The sequence below is a fragment of the Myodes glareolus genome, chromosome 3 (genome assembly GCF_982192425.1).
Source record: "Myodes glareolus chromosome 3, mMyoGla1.1, whole genome shotgun sequence".
NCBI lineage: Eukaryota > Metazoa > Chordata > Mammalia > Rodentia > Cricetidae > Myodes > Myodes glareolus.
The window spans coordinates 88,530,930-88,546,676 of NC_142028.1; the positions used below are offsets into that span (position 1 = coordinate 88,530,930).

The window sequence follows — 15,747 nt, forward strand, 5'->3', positions numbered from 1 at the left end:
TTCCGATTGCTATGATAAAACACCATGACTAAACCAACTTAAGGCAAAGGGGTTTACTCTGGCTTACAGTTCCAGAGAAACTTGTTGTGTCCCAGTAGGAGACACAGGGCAAGGAAGGCATGACAGCAGGACAGGAGACTGACTGCTCTCATTGAATCTACTCTCAAGACGTAGAGTATTAACATGAAGCCTCCACTTCCTCCAGTGAAACTCAAACTCCTGAAGGTCCCACAGACCCCCCCCCCCCAAACAGCACCAGCAGCCGGGCTGAAACATGAGCCCATGAGAGCATGTCCTATTCAAACCACAGCTTGGTGTGGCGATTTTACTTCAAACAATTCTATTTGGGGCTCAGTGGACCATGACTTAAACTCAAATATATAAGTATGGGTTCTCGTGGAGTCCAGAAGAGGCTGGGAGGCCCTCCAGAAATGTGCTACATACGGGCAAATCTGAGTGCTGGAACTGGGGTCCCCTGCAAGAGCAGGAAGAATTCTTAACCATTGAGTCCTCTCTCCAGCCCTTGAGGGGCTTTAAAATGACTCAGTGAACTTCCGGCTGGTGATCTGGTGTGCGGGCTGGCGGGCTGGCGGGGCGTGGGGACGCCCGTGGAAATGGCTTGCGCGGCCGCGCGGTCTCCGGCCGACCAGGACAGGTTTATTTGTATCTACCCCGCTTATTTAAATAATAAGAAGACCATAGCGGAGGGGAGGCGGATTCCCATAAGTAAGGCTGTAGAAAACCCTACTGCTACTGAGATTCAGGATGTGTGCTCAGCAGTTGGACTGAACGCATTTCTAGAGAAAAACAAAATGTACTCCAGAGAATGGAACCGTGATGTTCAGTACAGAGGCAGAGTTCGGGTTCAGCTCAAACAGGAAGATGGCAGCCTCTGCCTTGTGCAGTTCCCGTCACGTAAGTCAGTGATGCTGTATGTAGTAGAAATGATACCCAAGCTAAAAACAAGGACACAAAAAACAGGAGGTGCTGACCCAAGTCTTCAGCAAGGAGAGGGCAGTAAAAAGGGGAAAGGGAAGAAGAAGTGAAGTGTGAACGCGAAGCACACAGTCCTACTGAGACATGGGCATCTCTGTGTCTGCGGGAACAGCTTTGTTTGTGTCGTTTAACTGAACTGTGAACAAGTATGTCTCCCATCTTCATCAACAGAGCTAACAATGAGATAAGTTTACATCAAAAGTTTGCATCTAGCTTTTATACTGTAAAAAGGAAAGATTGTGTGTGTAGGAGAAAGAAGAATATTTTTAACAGATAATGACTGTCCCATAAGTTACTTGAAATCCTGTATCTGTTTGTCCTCTCTGTAAACATATATTTCAGGTAAATAAGTTTCATAAAATTTGAAATACACATTTTGTTCACTTTTTGAGTTAATGAAATAAAAAAATTAAACTGACTTTTTAAATTGAAAAAAAAATGACTCAGTGTGTGTTAAGATGATAATTCCTTGGGGTTTTTGTTTAGATAAATAATTGCAATGTTGAGTAAAATTACATTAATTCTGATTACTATATTTTTCACTGTCATTTACTTTGAAGAGAATGTTTTATTTTACCCTAGGATTTTTTTTTCATTGAGATGTATTCTAGAATTTCCACCTATCTAAATTTTTTCCAGATACATAACATTTAATACCTAATTTAATTCTATTTTTAATCAGAGAATATATTCCATGGCATTTTAAGCCTAGACTTTTATTAAAACTTGTTGAGGTGGTATATTTAAGAAGGCTTAAAAATTTATAAAATGCAGCCTCATGTAGGTACTAACTATCTAGGACCTTTCGCTTGAACATTGTACTTTCAATGTCAGACCATATGTTAAGCCTGTAAACAAGCTTCTGCCTTGACTTCCCCTTAGAGACAGATGCACCGTGCTGTTGAACTGTAAGCTGGAATAAACCCTTTCCTCCCCAGGATGCTTTTGGTCATGATGTTTCATCAGAGGAAAAAAAAAACCTAAATTAAAGCATTGCCTAAGAGTTGCTTTTAATTAGAATGATTAGTTTATTAAAATTTAATGTAATTATTATAACAGGTAGTGGTTCAGTCTATTGTTTTATTTTTTTGTTGTTGGTTTCCTGATTAGTTACACTCCTTGTTTCAGAAAGAAGTAGATTAAGGAAGAAAAGATTGGTTTGGGTTTGTGGTTTAAGGGAATATGTGATCACCATGGGGAAGTCACAGCAGTGGAGACTCGCTTGCTCAAATCAGGAAAATCAGAAATCAGAACAAGGGCTGGAAGCAAGATCAGTCTAGGAGCCTCACCCCATAGGGGCACAGTTCTTTCTGCTAGGCCCCGCCTCTCAAAGCAATGGTTCTCAACCTGTGGGTTGCAACCCTTTGGAGGTCACATATTAGATATCCTGTGTATCAGATATTTACATTACAATTCATAACAGTAGCAAAATTACAGTTATGAAGTAGCAACAAAATAATTGTATGTTTGAGGGTCACCATGACATGAGGAACTGTGTGAAAGGGTCATTCACAGCATTAGGGAGGTTGAGAACTGTCTTAAAGGTTCCACAACCCCCCAAAAAACCACCACCAGCTGGGGACCAAATTTGGAAACAAATGAGCCTGTAGAGAACATTTTTTTCTTTATTTTATTTTATTAAAACCGTTTTTTTTGTTTGTTTGTTTGTTTTACATACCAATTCCAGTTCCCTCTCTCTCCTCCTCCTCCAACTCCCCTCACCTTCTCCCCACCCCACTCCAATCCATTCCTTAGAGAAGGTGAGGCCTCCCATGGGAAGTCAAAAAGTCTGTCACATTACTTGAGGTAGGACCAAGTCTCTAGGCTGAGCAAGGTATCTATCTATTCATAGGGAATGGGCTCCAAAAGGCCAGTTCATGCACTAGGGACAAATACTGGTTCCACAGTCAGTGGCCCCCACAAACTGCCCAAGTCACACAACTGTCACCCACATTTAGAGGGCCTAGTTCTGTCCTATGCATGTTCTCCAGCTGTTAATTCAGAGTCAGTGAGCTCCCACTAGCTCAGGTCAGCTGTTTCTGTGGGTGTCCCCATCACAGTCTTGAACCCTTTGCTCATATTATAGATCCTCCCTTTCTATGTCTGGACTTCAGCAGCTCGACCCAGTTCTTAGCTGTGAATCTCTGCATCTGCTTCCATCAGTTACTGGATGAAGGTTCTATGATGACAATTAAGGGAGTCATCAATCTGCTTAGAAGGGAAGGGCAGATTCTTAGCTGGGGTCATCTTTGTGGACTCCTGGGAATTTTCCTAGTGCCAGGTTTCTTGCTAACCTCATAATAGCTCACTCTATCAAGATATCTCTTTCCTTGATCTCCCTTTGTTCTTCCCCCAACTTGGCCATCCTGATCCCTCATGATCTCCTGCCCCCTCCCCTTCTCCCCTCTGCATTCCCCTCCCACCCTCCACCCTTACCCTGCAGATAACATTGTAAATCTAAACCATAACATTCCACTACATCCAATCTAGCCTCAAATGTCCCCAGAGTCTTAAAATTCTAATACTGTCCAAGAGTCTGAAGTTTTTTCTTAGGTTCAAAATAATTCTTTAACTGTGGACACTTGCTTCTATCATATAAGGTCATAGGGTAAAAAAAATTTTTTGCATTCTTCTCCAGCCTGAAACTCCATACTTTCCCTCATTCTTCCTATAAACCAGTCCTCAGTGCCTAAAAACCTTATAGTCAGGTTTATCTTTGCAAAGACCCCAGCTCTGAACCAGTTTTCTGCTTTCATTCTTTTCTCCTTGTAACAGAGTACCTATCAAAAGCAACCATAGGGAGGAAAGACTTACTTGGGTCACAGTTTGAAAGGCTACACCACATCCCTACACCACAGTAGGGATGGAGGCAGCCAGTGACATGGTGACAGCAGCAATTGACCTCCTTATGCCTCAGCAGAACAGGAAGCAAAGCGTGCGCTAAAGCAGGGCCATGCTGTGTAAACCTCAAAGCTTGTCTGCCAGGAACCTGCTTTCTCCACCTACATCCCATTTTCTAGACAGCATCAGCTGGAACCACATATTCAAACACAGGAACCCCTGAAGAACATTTCATACTCAAACCTAATATTTTTTCTGTTTATTGTTCTACCTTGTTTATTGTTCTCTGTTCCCTTTGTCCTATGACCTTTGAGATTATTTGAATCTATATTGTCTTAATGGCTTCCCTATTGTTGTGAAAAGATGCCATGATCAAGGCAACTTACAAAGGCAAGTATTTAATTGGGTTTACCATTTCAGAGGGTTTGTCCATGACCCTCACAACATGGAGGATGGCAGCAGACAAGCAGGCATGTGGGACCAGTAGCTGAGTTTACATCTGATCCATAAGTGAGAGGCACAGAGAGAGAGAAAGAGATGGGAGAGAGAGAGAGAGAGAGAGAGAGAGAGAGAGAGAGAGAGAGAGGAAGAAGAAGAAGAAGAAGAAGAGGAGGAGGAGGAGGAGGAGGAGGAGGAGGAGGAGGAGGAGAAGAAGAAGAAGAAGAAGAAGAAGAAGAAGAAGAAGAAGAAGAAGAAGAAGAAGAAGAAGAAGAAGAAGAAGAAGAAGAAGAAGAAGAAATAGTAGTGGTGAGGAGGAGGGGGGAGAGAAGAGAGCTAATCAGCAATGGCATAGGCTTTTTTTGTTGAAACCTCCAAGCCTATCCCAATTGACACAGCTTCTTCAACAAGGCCACACCTCCTAATCCTTCCCAAATCTGTTCACCAATTAGGGACTAAGCATTCAATACTTAAGCCATTGGGGGGCATCCTCACACAAACCACCACATATATTAAAATTTTACTTTAATTTTTATTTTATTGACACATAGTACTAGTTTGGAGTTTTGGTATTCTCTGTGCATGATAAAAATACACATCACTGAGCAGGGTGTGGTGGTACATGCCTTTAATCCCAAGACTCAAGAGGCAGAAGCAGGCAGAGCCAGGCAGAGGCCATCCTGGTCTACAGAGCAAGTTCCAGGACAGCGGCGGATATACAGAGAACTTCTGCATCAAAAAAACAAAATCATAAATACAAAAACCTTACATATCATCATGTCATACTTTGGTTAGAGTAAAATCACAGTACTGATGTAGAAAGCTTTGAATGGTACAGGTCTCATTACTACCCTAGCATTTGTACTTTTTTTTTTTGATCCAGTCTATTTGGAGCTCTGTAAGCTTCTTGTATCTTCATAGGCATATCTTTCTTAAGGTTGGAAAAGTTTTCTTCTATGATTTTGTTAAATATATTTTCTGTGCTTTTGAGTTGGACTTCTTCTACTTCTTCTATACTTACTATTTCTAGGTTTGGTCTTTTTATTGTGTCCCATATTTCCTGGATATTTTGTGTTAAGCTTTTGTTAGATTTAATGTTTCCTTTGACCCATGAGTCTATTTCCTCTATTGTATCTTCAGCACTTGAGATTCTCTCTTCCATCTCTTGTATTCTGCTGTTTATGCTTGCATTTGTGGTTCCTGATCATTTTCTCGTGATTTTTGTTTCTTTGATTCCCTCAGCTTCTTAAATAGTTTCAAATGTTTGATTGCTTTTTCTTGGTTTTCTTTAAGGGATTTGTTCTTGTCTTCCAATTTTTTGTTTGTCTTTTCATCCATTTCTTTGAGGGAATTTTTAATTTCCTCTTTAAAGGCCTCAAACATTCTCATAAAGTTGCTTTTTAGGTCATTTTCTCCTACTTCATCTATATTTGGTTGTTCAAATCTTGCTGTTGTAGGGCCACTAGTTTTTACTGGTGTTGTGTTGCTCTTTGTAGTGTTGTGTATGTTCTTACCATGTCTACCCATCTTTTCCTCTGGGTGTAGTTGGGCTATCTGTGACTCTAGTGATTAATCTTCCAGGTGACAATGGATCCAAGGCTCAGATGGTTATTTCTTGTGGTGCAATCAGGGCCATGGTTCCAGTCACTCTGTTGGTCACTCTGTGTTCCTGAAGGTCACTCAGTGATTTTGGGGTTTGCTCCAGCCTACGTTGCTGGCTCAGACCTGTTTCCAAAAATGTCTCTGGTCTGGACCCACTCCATGGAGATACCTGGCTTGGGATCCAGTCTACTCCCTCGAAGGTCCCATACTCGCACCCGAACCAACAGAAGTCTTGGCTCAGCAAATTCCTAATTTGTTTAAAAACATATTTCTGAAGGAAATTTTTACTTGACAGAAAACTCTGACTTACTAATGTGTATATGACTGATATTTTCCCTTTCCCCATATTAATGTGCCAGAGTCCTTTGGCTCCCAGTTTCTGACTCCCATGTTCTCTCCTGACTGGTCACAGGGTTTGAGTTGTTGGTCCCATATCTTATTTCTTGTGCTGCTTCCAAGATCTTTTCTTGTTGTCTGAATCTCAGCAATTTGACTACCCATGGTTTTCTTTGTAACTCCTCATAGCATTTTCTAATGTTCTACAATTCACTAATTATGTGTTTTATCAACTTAAAGTGTAAACAGAGACTGCTTGTTTATATCCTGACTGCTTAAACCCAAATAATCACACAGAAACTATGTTAATTACAATACTATTCAGTCAATGACTCAGGTTTATTTCTAGCTAGTTCTTACATCTTGAATTAACCCATTTCTATTAACCTATGTATCTCCATGAGGTTGTGTTTTACCAGGTAAATTTCTGTTCTGGTGTCATTCTCCTTCTGCAGCTACATGGCCTCTTTCTGATTCTGACTTCTCTCTCTCTCTCTCTCTCTCTCTCTCTCTCTCTCTCTCTCTCTGTCTGTTCTGATTTCCTGCCTGGCCTTACTCTGCAAAACCATTAGCCAAAATAGCTTCTTTATTAACCAATAGTAATAAAACATATTCACAGAACACAGAGGAGAATTCCACATCATCTCCAGTTTTCTGTCTAAAGAAAAAGGAAGGTTTTAACTTTAATATAATAAAATTACATATAAAAAAGAGTTATCAAGTAAGAATTACAGTTACAATATTTATATCTAATTTATAACTATCTGTCTTCAATTCTTCAAAGACCCCAGAAGAATATAATATTACCTAAGTAAACAGGAAGTGCATCTTAAGCAAATTCCAAAGTTCTAGATTGACAGAGATATCTTGTTGCCTAGATAGTCACTCAAAGTTCTTCTGTAACACTGGGGCATCCACCTTTAGCCTACAGGCCCATAGTATCAGATTTTTCCATTAAGCAGGCAATTTGAAGGTCCATTCTGCCTTATAATCGCAAAGGTCATCAGTTGTTTTCTTCTGTGTCCTGCAGATTATCTGGCAGGTTTTTTTTTCTGTGAAACAGGAACCCTGAAGGATTGTCTCACTTTTTTTAGGCAAGTTCAGTAGTTATTTTTCCGTGGGTCCAACACGTCCAGCATATCATCAGGCAGCCCAGGCAAGAGCAGTTTCTTGCCCAAATGGCAAGCAAACTCCATGAGGAGGCTTTTCGATGCCCATCATCCTCTTGAAGTAGATTGGTGCTGGCAGGAGATGTGTCTTGTTGTCATGATAAGTCTAAGTTCTTAAAATTTTTTAAATGCCATATTCTGCAAGTCTTTGAAGTGCTGAAGATTATCTATCTAACTGAAATATATCTCTGTATATCTAGAAAACCTAACATGACTACAGTTTATTATAGATGACTATCTATTAATCTGTATTGCTTAATTACACATTACCTTTTTAAATGAGTTGTACAAACATAATATCTTAAACAAGAGCTGAACTACATATATACAGTATAACAAAATCAACCTTAAATATATATCAATAGATCAAGATTCATACCAATGCAAAGTATTCATCTCCACATGATGTCTGCCCCCGCCTTTTTAAAAAGGGATTGACAGTGACCACTTAACCATTTATAATCAATCCCCTTTAAGTGAAAACAAACATTTATAAACAGTCATTTTGGAAATTCGTGCATTATTCTCTCCAAACTGCTTCCTGCTGTTTGTTGGGTGAAGTATTTTTAGGGTTCATGGAGACCTTTCAGGGGGCCTTTTTCCACCAAACCACATTAGCCTGGAAGGAATCCTCAGGTTCTTATCTTCTGCGGAAACAAAAGCAGAACCTTTTTTCCAAAGTAACAGACCCTTAAACCCAAACTCAGGATACATTTATGCTGGTTTAGTTTAGCAAACCCAGAATCAAATTTCTTTCTGCAGTCAAAAAAACTCAAAGAGGGCTGGAGAGATGGCTCAGTGGTTAAGAGCACTGACTCTTCTTCCAGAGGACCGGGGTTCAATTCCCAGCACCCACATGGCAGCTCACAACTGTCTGAAGATCCAGTTCCAGGGGATCTGACACCTTCATACCAATGCACATAAAATAAAAGTTAAATAAACTATAAGAATCTTAAAAAAAAACTGAAAGAGGGCTGGAGAGATGGCTCAGTGGTTAAGAGCACCAACTGCTCTTCCAGAGGACCTGAGTTCAATTCCCAGCACATACATGGCAGCTTACAACTGTCTGTAATTCCTGTTCCAAGGGATCCAACATCTCACACAGACATACATGCAGACAAAAACACCAATATTCATAAAATACAAATAAATAAATTATTTTTAAAAACTCAAAGAAAACACAATAATATACATAATACAGACTCACTATGAATATTCCATCTTTACATGGTTTTTTTTACTCTATTAATCTATGACTGTCTGCACTCTTTCATATTACTTTTACTGTCTCTTTAAAGACTTTATTTTATTTTTTTAAACCTATTTCTTCTATAACTGTCTGTACTCTTCCCTCCCCAAACCAACGTACATTTATCCAGCACTGTGACTGTAGCTGGAGACTGCTTGTTCATTTTCCAGCCACCCAGACCCGAAATAATCACACTGAAAACTGTATTATTACAATACTGTTTGGACAATAGCTTAAGCGTACTTCTAGCTAGCTGTTAAATCTTAAATTAACGGTTTCAATTAACCTGTGTATTGCCACATGGCTGTGGCCTGCCACTAAGGTTCTGCTGGCATCCGGCGTCTGTCTCTTGTGGCGGCTACATGGTGTCTTTTTGACTCCATCGGCTCTCTCTTCCTCTATCTTCTACTATGTCTCTGTTTAAGTTAGCCAGAGACTTCTTTAAATTCAAGTATTTGATTTTTTTCTTTAGCTCTATAATTACCATTTTTTTTAAGATTTTGGCAAAGAAGATCAAAGAAAGGGGAGGATTAGGGTCGAGACAGTGTAATGGAGTAATTAACATCAAAATATAATATTATGTACATATGAAAATGTTTACATGAAACCCATTATTTTACATACAAAATTAATTTTAAAAATCCATTTGAACATCTGGGTCACTTTAGGGCTGTGCTCACTTGGCTTTGTGTCTATTGAGACTTCATTTTCCTGGTCCTCTGTACATCAACTTAGGTTTACTTTGGATGTCATGACTGTTGTATTTATGACACTCAATTCTCACCCTTCAAAAAAATGTCTTAACAGTCCACTTGATGCACAGAACACTTTTCTCTTGAGGAACAGCCCATGTTCTCGCTTAGTTGGGTCCACCTAAATTGCAGGAACCTGAGGTCAACTGGACACATGGCCAGAAAGCCTCCTGGTGGCACCCTTCTTTCTAGCCTTTCTCCCTTGGCTAACAGCAACTCTGGGTGACCTGAACTTTGTCCTCTGTCTTGTTCTGGACAGTGGCTTTGTATGTCCCTGCAGTGCCAGTTGCAACCTGTAGTCAAGTTAAACCACTTATAAATAGAAAGTTCATCCCTACAAATCTGTTATTCCAAATTTCAGTGGTTTCTCTTTGTCACAACTTTCTTCCACTCTTCTGCGTGGGGTGTGCATGCATGTGTGTGGGGGGGGGTGTATTTTTTATCTGAGACAAGGTAGTTCTGATAAGAGAATGCTTACTCATGGTGAGCCAGGATTGCCAAAGGTAGTTTTCCTCTGTGTGTGTGTGTGTGTGTGTGTGTGTGTGTGTGTACAGATTCCATCATTATTCCTAGTTCATTACTCTGTGCTTCCTAAAAATTCATAAATCATAGTGATACTTATTGCTTTTTTTCCTTTTTTTCTTCCTTTTCTTTCTCTTTTTTATTGGTATGAAGTTGGGGACTGAATTTATGGCCTTGTGCGTGCTAGACAGTGCTCTAACATTGATCTACACACACACACACACACACACACACACACACACACACACACCAGCCTCTTTTCACTTCTTGTTCTAAGGCAAACAAAATGAATGAAATGATGACCCAGGGTAGTGTCACAGTTGTGATCCTCCAGCCTCCATCTCAGAAGGAGCTGGGATCACAGTCCTGTGCCATCAGCCCCAGCATAGTGTCAATCCCTCTTTCTATTTCATAGACTAGTGTATTGATTACCTCAGCTGTGATAAGAACTGTTGGTTTTACAGTCGTACACTTTAAAATTATGCTAAAATGACACTTTTGTGTGGATTTATTATGGTTTTATTCATGATAGCTGTTAAATTTATCAAACTCTTTATGGTATTGTTGCTATTAAGGCAACATTGGACCTGACATGGTGGTACATGTCTGTCATCCCAGCACTGGAGAGGAAGAGGCAAGAGGATTGCAATATCAAAGGGCCACATAGGAAGACCCTTTCTCAAACATGTAAGCAAGTGAACCCTGAAACGGTTACAAAAAAATGACATTGTTTTCCATCCATTTTAGCTCACTGGGGAATGAATTATAATAATGTATCTCTGAGAGATCTTGCATCCTAATACTTCATTTGGAATACTGGTTTGTATAGTGTTAATTAGCATTTTATTATAAAATTATATATATATATATATATATATATATATATATATATATATATATATAAAATATCCTAACATTGTGAGATTAGCACGTAGGTTCTTTTCAGGCTTTGGTATTAAGACCATGCCAGATTATTTAAACAACTGAAAGAGTTGTTTTGTTTTGTTTTTTAAGCTAAGGGATGTGAGTTCTTTTTGGGGTTTGTTTTGTTTTTACTGCATGAAAGTTTTAAAAAATTTATCCATCTATCTATCTATTTGGGCCTGGTTCTTTGAAAAAGTCTTAACTGGCACATAATAACTACATCTAGTTATGCATGTATATTTTGATGTGCACATGTAATATGCAATTATCAAATCAGGATACTTAGTATATCCATCACCTCACACATCTACTTCTCTGCATTGAGAAATCTTCCAAATGCTGTGGGCTAGCTATTGTGAAATGTATAACCATGGTCATCTCCCTGTGCTGTAGAATAGAGCTTGAGCCTTCCCTTTGTGTGCTGGGGCCGGGTCCTGGCTCTTTGCTAAGCAGGCTTGGGTGTGGAGCTGCACTGTACCTCTCTTTTCTTTAGAGACAGAATCTCTCTGTGCAGCCCATTCTAGGCTCAAGGTACTCCTATGTTGACCTCCAAAGTTGCGGCATTGCATGTATACCACTATGTCATGCTTGGGGATATGTTTTGGGCTTAGGTGTTTTACTTTTTCCAGTTTTTTTCTCTTTCTTAAGGATTTCTTTGGCCATTTGGGGCTTTGGGTGATTCCATAAAATTTTGGGTTTTTATATATACCTCTTGAGGACGTGACTGGAAGCTAAATAAGGATGACTCTGTAGATTGCCCTGGACAGGATGTACAGTTTAACATTGGGAATTCTTCCAAACGATGTACATATATTTTCCCTTTCTCTCATCTTCTTGATTAAATTGCTAGGAGATGATAGTTAGAAAGACATAGATAGAAAGATAGATAGATTAGATAGATAGATAGATAGATAGATAGATAGATAGATAGATAGATAGATAGAATAAATACAGTTGCTTTCTTGATTTCTCTGTCAGCTTTATTGGCTAATTTCTGTGGTTTTTCCTTTTATTTTTATTTTTTCTTTTTTTAACTTTTTTTAATTACTTAAAAAAATACCAATCCAAATTCCCACTCTCTCCCCTCCTCCCAGTCCCCTCCCTCTCCCTCCACCCTTCCAACCCTAAGGGAGTGCCATGCACCCCGCCCTGTGGAAAGTCCAAGGCCCTCCCTACTACATCTAGGTTGAGCAAGGTTTACATCCAACGAGATAGGATCCCATGAAGCCAGTATATGCAAGTAGAGACACATCCCAGTGTCACTATTAGTGGTCCCTCAGTCAGACCCAGCTGTCAACCCCTTTTAGGGGGGCTTGGTTGTTCCCATGCTTGTTCACTCCCAGTCCAGTTGGAGTTGGTGAGCTCCCATTAGCTCAAGCAAACTGTCTCAGTGGATGACCCTCTCATGGTCTTGGATTCCTTGCTCATACTCTCACTCCTTCCACTCTTCAATTGGGTCTTGGGAGCTCAGTCCAGTGCTCCGATGTGGGCCATTGCCTCTGTTCCCTATCGGTTGTTGGAAGAAGGTTCTATGGTGATATTTAAGATAATCACCAGTCTGACTACGGGGTAAGGTCAGTTCAGACACCCTCTCCTCTATTGCTTAGGGTTTCAGCTGGGTTCATCCCATTGGGCATTTTTCTAGAGCCAGGTTTCTTGCTAACTCCATAATGGCTCCCTCAATCGAGATATCTCTTTCCTTGCTCTCATCTCTGTCCTTCCTCCATCTCGACCATCCCATTCCCTCAAGTTCTCCTCCACCCCCTTCTCCTCCCCTCTACCCCCATCCTCCTTCTCCCAAATTTTTGTCTGATTCCAATTTCCAGGTGGGTCTATGTATGTTTTTCTTTGGGTTCACCTTATCACTTAGTTTCTCTAGGATCCTGAGCTATATATAGGCTCGTTGCCCTTTGTTTATGACTTGTATCCACTTATGAGTGAGTACATACCATATTTGGTTTTTCGGGGGAGGTCTGGGTTACCTCACTCAGGATGATGTTTTCTAATTCTGTCCATTTGCATGCAAAATTCAAGATGTCATTATTTTTTACTGCTGAGTAGTACTCTAATGTGTAGATGTGCCACACTTTTTTTATCCATTCTTCAGTTGAGGGGCATCTGGGTTGTTTCCAGATCCTGGCTATTACAAATAATGCTGCTTTGAACATAGCTGAACAAATACTCTTATAGTATGATTGAGCATCTTTTGGGTATATTTCCAAGAGTGTAATTGCTGGATCCTGAGTTAGGTTGATTCCCAGTTTTCTGAGGAACCGCCACACTGATTTCCAAAGTGTTTGCACAAGTTTGAATTCCCACCAGCAGTGGATGAGTGTTCCCCTTGCAACATAACCTCTCCAGCATAAGCTATCATTAATGTTTTTGGTCTTAGCCATTCCGACAGGTATAAGATGGCATCTCAAGGTTGTTTAGATTTGCATTTCCCTGATAGCTAAAGACGAAGAACATGTTGGCGATTTGAACTTCTTCTGATGAGAATTCTCTGTTTAGTTCAGTACACCATTTTTTAATTGGGTTATTTAGAATTTTAATGTCTTTTATTTAATGTCTTTAATTTCTTGAGTTCTTTATATATTTTGGAGATCAAATCGATCCTTTGTCTGATGTGGGGTTAGTGAAGATTTTTCCCATTCAGTAGGCTGTTTTTTGTCTTATTGACTGTGTTCTTTGCTTTACAGAAGCTTCTCAGTTTCAGGAGGTCCCATTTATTTATTGATGCTCTTATTGTCTGTGCTACTGGGGTTATATTTAGGAAGTGGTCTCCTGTGCCCATTCATTAAAGGTTACTTCCCACTTTCTCCTCTATCAGGTTCAGTGTGGTCGGATTTATATTGAGGTCTTTAATCCATTTGGACTTGATTTGTGCATGTTTGTGCATGGCAACAGATATGGACCTATTTTCATTCTTCTATAGGCTGACTTCCAGTTCTGCCAGCATCATTTGTTGAAGATGCTTTATTCTTTACATTGGATCTTTTTTGTTTCTTTGTCAAAAATCAGGTGCTCATAGGTATGTGAATTAATATCTGGGTCTTCAATTCGATTCCATTGGTCAACGTCTCTGTTTTTATGCCAATATCAAGCTGTTTTCATTACTGTAGCTCTGTAATAGAGCTTGAAGTCAGGGATGGTAATGCCTCCAGCATTTCCTTTATTGTACAGGATTGTTTTGGCTATCCTGGGTTTTTTGTTTTTAAGTATTAAAAAATTTTGTTTTGAGTATTAAGGTCTGTGAAGAATTGTGTTGGGATTTTGCTGGGGATTGCATTGAATCTATAGATTATTACTATGTTGATCCTTCCTATCCAAGAGCATGGGAGATCTTTCCATTTTCTGGCATCTTCTTCAATTTCTTTCTTCAAAGACATAAAGTTCTTGTCAAATAGGTCTTTCACATCCTTTGTTAGTGTTATCCCAAGATATTTTATGTGATTTGTGGCTATTATGAAGGGTGATGTTTCTCTGATTTCCCTCTCAGCTTGGCTAATTTTTGTATGTAGATTTTGTATCATCCACTTTATTGGATTTGTTTACCAGGTATAATGTGGGGTTTTTTTGAAATTTTTACTTTTTTCTTTAAATAAGGTCTTGCTTTCCATACACAGAAACAACCTGACTACCTCCCTTCCAATTTGGATATTCTGAATTTCTTTCCATTGGCTGAAAGCTCTGGCCTGGGACTTCTAGTCCTGTGTTGACTAGGACTGATGAAAGTGGAGACTGATTGTCTTCCTAATAACCTTAGAGAAAAAGTCAACTATCCCCTACTGAGTGAGTACAATGTTGGCTGTGGGCTTGTCACATTACATGAGTTCCATCACTCTCTGTCATTTTAGATTTCATTTTTCTTATAGCCCTCTATGATGGCTATTCTTTGTTTTGTTTTGCTTTTCGAGACAGGGCTTCTCTGTGCAGTCCTGGCTGTCCTGAACTCACTTTGTAGACCAGGCTGGCCTCGAACTCAGAGATTCACCTGCCTCTGCCTCCGGAGTGTTGAGATTAAAATCATGTGCCCCCACCACTGGCCTCTGTTGGCTATTCTTATGTCCACTTGACACAAGCTAGAGTTATCTGAAAAGAGGGAAACTCAATTGAGAAAATACCTCTGTAAGATCCTGTTCTAGGACATTTTCTTAATTAGTGATTGATGGAGAAGGGCCCAGCCCATTGTGGGTGATGACATCCCTGGGTTGATGGTCCTGGATTGTATAATAAAAAACAGGCTGAGCAAGTTTTGGGGGGCAAGCCAGTAAACAGCGCTCCTCCATGGTATCTACATGGGCTCCTGCCTCCTGGTTCCTGCCCTGTTTGAGCAGGTTCCTGTCTTGACTTACTTTGAGGATGAACATCTGTATGGAGTGTATGTCAAATAAATCCTTTCCTCCCCAACTTGCTTTTTGGCAATGGTGTTTTATCACAGCAATAGTAACCCAACTAAAACACCTTCCCACCTCAAGATCTCTTCCTTCCTTCTCACAGTCCTCTCAACTTTTATTATTTATATACATGTGTGTGTGTGCATACACAATTTAAACCTAGGGTCTGCATATGAGAAAAATCACTAGCATTTTTGTGAGTCTAGCTTATTTTGCTAAACATAAGGATTGTCCATTGCCTTCACTTCCTGCAAATATCATGACTCCATTTTTCCTCATGGATGAACAAAATTCCATTGTGCTTGTATAACACATTATCTTCCCTCTTTAATTTCTTGATGAACATCTTGGATGATTCTGTTTCTTAGCTACCATGAGTAGTGTAGCAGTAAGTGTGGATGTTATCGTACTTCTGTAGTGTGATGCTCAGCATCCTTTGCGTATACACCAAGAGTGGAAGACTTCAGTCATGCAGTCATCCTATTTGTAGTCTTTGGAGGAACCTCCACATTGATGCCCAT

At 39.8% G+C, this 15,747-nt stretch overlaps 1 protein-coding gene and 1 pseudogene across 1 annotated transcript in view; both read left to right on the top strand.

Annotated features, from left to right (window-relative positions):
* The window catches only part of C3H1orf141 (chromosome 3 C1orf141 homolog), a 54,079-nt gene that overhangs the window by 25,070 nt on the left and 13,262 nt on the right, over positions 1 to 15,747 (top strand). The window lies entirely within an intron of this gene.
* Positions 558 to 1,435, top strand: LOC148122738 (signal recognition particle 19 kDa protein pseudogene; annotated as a pseudogene).